The sequence below is a fragment of the Zootoca vivipara genome, chromosome 3 (genome assembly GCF_965207765.1).
Source record: "Zootoca vivipara chromosome 3, rZooViv2.hap1.1, whole genome shotgun sequence".
Taxonomy (NCBI): domain Eukaryota; kingdom Metazoa; phylum Chordata; class Lepidosauria; order Squamata; family Lacertidae; genus Zootoca; species Zootoca vivipara.
This window is the reverse complement of record NC_142586.1, coordinates 55,319,947-55,327,102: the sequence shown is the minus strand read 5'-3', so window position 1 is coordinate 55,327,102 and position 7,156 is coordinate 55,319,947. Positions and strand designations below refer to the sequence as shown.

The 7,156-nt window shown below is 45.0% G+C and overlaps 1 pseudogene; it reads right to left on the bottom strand.

Annotated features, from left to right (window-relative positions):
* Positions 1 to 6,156: 6,156 nt before the first annotated feature.
* Positions 6,157 to 6,888, bottom strand: LOC118082838 (small ribosomal subunit protein eS6 pseudogene; annotated as a pseudogene).
* Between the last annotated feature and the right edge of the window lie 268 nt (positions 6,889 to 7,156).

Below are 7,156 nucleotides of genomic sequence, written 5' to 3'. Positions count from 1 at the left end.
TGCTTAAAATTACATGAGCCATTTTCACTCAGGCATTACAAACAAAAAGGAAGGGTACAGAACAACTTGGGTCAAAGGTCAAACATGGAAAATTACTGCCCTACCAGTGAACGTTGCAGAAAATGTGCAAGCAAGTGAGCACAGGATCCTTGGAATGGGCAATTCCCCAAGGGTTATGTTACACCCTGGATTCTCTGGTAATAAGTGTAGAAAGCACAAAATGAACTACAAAGACTTATATTTTAGCCTTAAGGCTAGAGAAACAGTCAGAGAGTTGCCCCATAACAGCTCAGATTATAAACAGGGGAACACTCTGTCCTCCTTTATGAAGTCTCAAAGAAATTCTCAGCTCAAGGAAGGGCAAATTCAGCTCCCAACAAAAAAACCTGGTTAAGTGGAGGCCATGTATTAGAGAGCCAGCTTTTACAGAAGGTCCTGAATCATAATCTCACTGCTTCAGTAAAAATCAGACACATGATAACAACTAATATATGAAGCAAAAAGTTTGCTAGCGAGGCCAAAGTCAGGATGAGCAAACCATGCTCTTAGACAGAAAAAGTAAATCTCCCCCTGGATATAGACCAAACCACAGTTCCCCCTTCCATGCTCTGTTCTGCTATTTTTCCATTCCATCCAGGAGGTCTCAGATCCAATTTGGAAGTGGTCACAGGGGATGTCGTTTTTAGTTTTCTTTTAGGGCCACAGAGATGGTTCTTCTCTGTAGTAGCTCCCCATTTATGGAATGTGGTCAGTAGAGGATGTGTGTGCCGTGTCCTGTTTGTGTAGTGGTGGTTAGGAAATGCTCGTGGGGGGGGGCAAATTGTGGGGTTGAGGCAGGTCAGTTTCAGGGGAGTAAGAAATGCCCCTATTTTCATCTGAGGAATGTTGATGGGTATGAGTAATAACACTTATGTTTCCTTAGAATACATATCATCAAGAAAACCTTGGACTACGGTACTATCAGTGGCATCACTAGCCTTCTGGCTGCCCGAGGCGGCAAACCAGAAGGCACCCCGCCGGGGGGCAGGGCGTCTGTTGCGTGCATGCATCATGACACATGACGCACACATCACGCTACGGAGCGGGATGCCGGGGGCGGTGCTCCAGTGCTCAGATCCAAGGATCCAGGCACTGGAACACCGCCACCGGCAACCCACTCCATAGCACGATGTGTGCTTCTTCCTACTCAGGTGGAGCGGCAAGGGGCATCTCCGCTGACACCCCTCACCTTTCCGCCTCCGCCTGAGTAGGAAGAAGACAAAGCACACGGCAAGCCAATCCATAGCATGCTTTGTCTTCTTCCTACTCAGGCGGAGGCGGAGTGGCAAGGGGCGTCAGCGGCCGCTGCTAACGCTGCTCTCTCACCCCTTGCCTCTGCCTCACCAGGAAGAAGTGAGGGGCGAGGCCAGAAACATTGGGGCCTCTGCAATGGCGGTCGCGCCGCTGCTACAGTAGCGAAGGGGCGCCGCAGAGTGGAGCCCGGGGCACCCCGCCCCCTTATTGTGATGCTCCTGACTACAGTGGTACCTCGGTTTATGAACACAATTGGTTCCAGAAGTCTGTTCATAAACTGAGGCGTTCATAAACTGAAGCGAACTTTCTCATTGAAAGTAATGGAAAGTGGATTAATCTGTTCCAGACAGTCCGCGGAGTACTTAAACTGAAGCGTTCATAAACTGAAGTGAACTTTCCCATTGAAAGTAATGGAAAGTGAATTAATCCGTTCCAGATCGGTCCGCGGCGTTCATAAACCGAAAATTTGTAAACTGAGGTGTTCATAAACCGAGGTTCCACTGTACTATAATGATCTGTCTTCTCAAGTACACTGGAAAACAGCTTTAAGTTCAGCAACTTAAATCAAGTGTCCTTATTTTCAAATGTGGTATTTTAACACGCAACATTTTGTGAACAGGCTATAAATAAACAATGGCATCATTGAAATGTTTTGGTTCTACCAAATGTCTGAAAGCTCTGAGTGCAAGCTTGAATTTGTGAGGGGTTTACAGTAACAGCTGCTCTGCCCTTGTGAAAAATTAGCCGCTTCATTTAGGTGCCTTAACGGGAGAAGAGGTTTTTTCTTCTAACAATGGTTAGAAATGTTCAGTGTGCAAACTCCCCACCCTTAACCCACTTGCTAAAAATGTGTAGAAACACCTCTTTATATCAATGAATTAGCAATCAGTCAGACTTGAGCAAAAATTATTTGATTCCTGCTTAATATGTTAAGCACATTCACATGCCAGCTTTGAAGGTCTCTTTGTTGAAGATCTTACAGAGTTGCATATTTGACAAATCACAGAAAGCCCTGTTAGAATGGCCCTATTCAGGCATTCATAATAGGGCTTAAATAAATGCAGAAGTGTTCTAGCTCTGCCCTGCCACCTTCTGAATCCTCAAAGGCAACTCTAAGTAGAGAAGCCACCTGTACCTATGGAAGCTCACATGCATTTTTGAAACCCTGGAAAATCGTGGTTCCAAAATCTATGGAACCTTTCCCAGGTACAATAGGCTTCCTCAGTGCAACCCTGGAACACAAAGATGACAATGGAACTAGTGTGTTTGTGTGTGTTTCCCCTTCCTGAACACGGCTGGTACGATTCAGAAAATAACATCCAGAGTAATGAGTTCTAATAACACAGTCCAGTTAACAGGGCTGTGTCCAAAGGATAGCCAGGTTGCTCCTACAGAAGATTTGTCAGGGCTCCAAGACCAGCAGTGGGTCGAGCCCAAAAGAACAAGCAGGAATGGGGAAAGGATGCATTTCTCTGGGGCCCAGAGATCCATTGGAATGGTCTCCCATGGGAAGTTTTTAAGCAGAGGTTGGGTGGCCATCTCTCATGGATGCTTTAGCTGAGATGCCTGCATTGCATGGGGTTGGACTAGATGACCCTTCGAGTCCCTTCCAACTCTCCAATTCTGTGATTCTATGAGGGCCCAGCCTAGGTTGTAGTCCCATTACCATGATGGAGAAAATGATGCTAAATTTTAATCATACTAGGAGAAATTGCTCAGGAGGACTATTAGAGCAGAGCAAACAGAATTCTGAACAGTGAGTTGCTGGTCTAAGTCCTGCCCAAATTATACATACATTAGAGAAAAACATGCATACATTAGAGAGAGAAAATGCACAAAAATGCATAACTTTAGGTGAAAATGCTTGTGAAAATGTCTATATTAGGCAAAAGTGGATGCCAAAATGTGTTTTTCAGAGACATTTGCACTAAAGTTCTAATGAATTTTCATCTGGAAGCACCATTTTCTGATGCAGATTTTGCTGGCATCATCACTGACATCTGATAATTTTTATTTTTATTTGCTGTTCTTCTACTTACAGCATAAGGATAAAAAGAGTTTATGGCAGGGAGATTTTGTGTGTGTGCACACATGTGAAGCTTTACTTGCTGAGCTACTGAAGGCACAGAAAGAAGTGAAGCTTCACTTGTCAATATTGTTGAACATAGCATTCCAACCTTCAGACACTGTTCCCTGTTCCCTGATTGCCTCATTTTAAAAACTGGCTACTCATTGCTCCTCTCCTGCTTGTGGGTTGTTGTTTTTCCCAATAAGCATTTTCCAGAAGAGCTCCTTTTGTTTTTCCCCCTTCCACACCATTGTTAATCTTGCCATACTGTTCAAGGCAACCTATATTATATACTGTACAATTTTAAAAACATATGTGAGGGTAATTTCAGCAGTGTTGGCTATTAGTGACCTCTTAAATGTCCAAAGAGCACCTAGAGGAATGTGCTGAGTTACTATGTTTTCCTACTACAATATATTCTTGTGGCATTTCTTCTAATGGTATAATCCAGACTCATTTCATTTGGGACTTTAGGCATGCTAGACAATAGGTTTTCAGAGGAATGTTGCCTGAATCACAGGATTCAGGTGCATACGATTGTAGCAGAATTCCCCAAAACTTCCCACACCTCCAACAATCACCAAAAAAGGCTGGTCTATACCCACATCCCCAGACAGATCCTTCCTTCTGTGTTGTGGACTATGCATTTGTTTTTGGGAGTTCTATGAGATACTCATTCGTGAGCACTTGGATAGCGACAAGGTTGGACAATGGACAACCAATGTAAGTGACTGGGTGAGATACTGAGGGGCCCAATAACCGAATGCTGGTGTCTGGGGTTTAATCTAGACTGTAGCAATTTGTCACACAGTTCATGAAAATAAATCCCAGGCGTAAACTCTGATTAAAACCCTGGAATTTGGTTCATCTGTGCTATATGAAAACCTAGATGTAGGCTGGGAGCAGGGATGTCTTAAGGGTATCCAGTGCCGTGGTGCAAAATACCTCTGGGGGCACCCCCCCTGCTTGCTAGGCGCACTGAAAGGAGCCCTTTCAGGCACTGCTCCCGCCACGTCCCCTCGCCTGGGCAGACTTGCTAGGCACTGTTGGAACGGCAGCTAGCAAGCCTGCTGTTGCGAGGGGACGTGGCAGGAACAGTGCACCGAAAGGAACCCTTTCGGGCGCTGCTCCCGCCGCCCCCCCTTGCAAGCCTGCTGTTGCGAGGGGGCATGGTGGGAACAGCGCATGGTGGAGGATACAGTTGACCGCCCCCTGCAAGTGCGACAGAGGAGGGGCAGTGGCAGAGCTAGGCTGCTTCAGCAGCAGCACCTCACTCACCGCCTCGAACATGAGCAGTGCACGGGGCTGCTGGGCGCCCTAGCCCAGCGCCCCTGATGGGGAGGCGCCCTGGCACACCGCGCCACTAAGCCAAATGGAAAGGATGGCCTTGGCTGGGAGAGATGGAAAAGGGGGCACATGCTGTAAAGACAAACATATCTTTGTAACTTCTTGTCTAGGAGTGTTACTGTTACCAATATGGCAGGATACAATTGATTCACTTTCTGCCTAAACCAGGCATAGGCAACCTTGGCCCTCCAGCTGTTTTGGAACTACAACTCCCATGATCCCTGACCACTGGCCCTGTTAGCTAGGAATCATGGGAGTTGTAGTTCCAAAACAGCTGGAGGGCCAAGGTTGCCTGTGCCTGGCCTAACTGTCAACTAGTCCATTGTATGGGTGTATACGAAGCCTAACTAATTGGCTTCTTATATATGTAAGCTCTTCAGATCAGGGACCTATGTTCTTGCATTCTATAAAGCACCAGGAACAGAGATACAGTGATATTACTAATTTAATTTGCAGGTATTTCAACAGCAAGCTTTTCGTTTAGGAATTCTGAATGTCAGACACTCTTGCCTTCACTGTATCTTGCTAGGCAATGTCATTGCAACCAGGCAGTCTAATGATAAGCCAAGGTTTGTGCAATCAGTAAAGGAAAACCTTTCCTTTATAATATGGAAAAGAGCCTGCAAGCACAGATTTGATGAAACAAATACTCTGAAATGGAAAGTAACAAGTCTGTCCCTGTCCCCCGGATCAGTCTTGTTGTGTTGCAACACAACAACCTAGTTTATGATTGATTTGACAGCACCCAGCAGTGCAGCGGACAGGCTCTAATGGGAACACTTACAGGTTTGGGAGAGCCTACAGAGATGTGGAAGTATTAAGCGTTTCTTTCTATTCAGTCTGGGGGAGATTTATTTTTCATCTCATTTGGAACCTATAACCAGCTGGGATTAAAAGATGGCTGGTTCCTTAGGACTTCACATGTGATGCAGAATCTCCCTCTAGGGTGAAAAGAAAAAGCCATACGAGGGTTTTTCTCTCAGCTGTTTTAATTCTCTTCAAGCTCCCACTCAACATACGAGCTCTTAGCTCAAAGGGGTTTGTTTTGTTTTGCTTTTTAAAAAAGAAATATATAATTGTAATTTATTTTTGGATTATTCTTAGTTTTAAAGGCAAAACAGCCAACATATTTTAGAGCAGGAAAATGTAAGATGAATTTATACGTACTGTACTTATTATCAACCAAATGATGAACAGAGATTATTTAAATGTGCATTGATAGCTTCAGAATATCTCCTAGATTTTGCTATAGGTGCGGATCCCATCAGGCATTCCTCAATTACTTTTTGGAGAAATAAAAAGCTCACATACTTAATAGTTGCTCTCTCTAACAGTATACGGGAGTTCTGTGATGAATGCCATCCTCCAGTGTCTCCTCTCTCCAATCCTCATATCTTCCCCCCCCCCCATAAATGTTTTATTTAATGTTTTTAGGAAGACAGTTCTTCATTTACTTCTGGCTTGATTTGTATTTATATATGGAGGCTCTCAAAGAAGAAAGTCTATGCCTCTTAGCTATTTGCTCTTGCCGTTTTTCCTTTGCCTCCTTCATTCTTTTAGCCAGAAGCTTGTTCTTTTGGGTACGCTGCTTCTTCAGAGCAATACGCCTGCACTTGTGTTGTAGGACCCTGGGAGTTTCCAAGAGCTGAATCCTGGGTGCTTTGGTCCTGGGCTTCTTCCCTTCCTTGTTCAATGGTTTTCTCACCACATACTGATGGATGCCGTCTTCTTTGAAGAGTTTTGAACAGCTTTCGGATTTTGCTAGCCCTCTTGGGACCAAGCCGGCAAGGCACAGTGGTGTCAGTCAGTCCAGGAATATCTTCCTCACCTTTCTTCACAATGACCAAATTCAAGATGCTTAAATTGGCATCAACAATGCAACCCCAAACAGATTTGCATTTCCTTTCTCCAGTTCTTCTAGAGCGGTAACATGAGTGGCCTTTACTGAGAAGCAGGCGGGCACGTCTGTGAGTCAGGACCCCATGCTTCATGGGGAAGCCTTGTTTGTCATTGCCTCCACTGATGCAGACAACATGTCCCTTCCACTCCTCGCCAAGAGCATCCACAGATACTTCTGTGGTCATGCGCTTCTCATAGAAGGCACGCAGCTTGCACTCATCATCTACTTCAATTAGTTTCTGGCAGCCGGTGGCTGGGAAGGAGGTGTTCAGTTTCATGGCACCGGCACGGGCTCGCCTTGGATCTGCCGCGGGAAAGAGCTCCAATCCTCATTTCAAAGTTAATTCATTCAATAGGAGAACCAATAGAATACCTTTCAAACTTTCTGCTTGAACTTGGGTATCTATAGAAAGAACCTCAAAGGCTGCTATCTGACACTTATCTAGGAGTAAGACCAATTAACTTAAATTGGACTGCCTTCTACATAAACATTTGTAGGACTGGGCTGCATTTCTGATACTGCTGCATGGAAGTTGCTCATCAGAACTA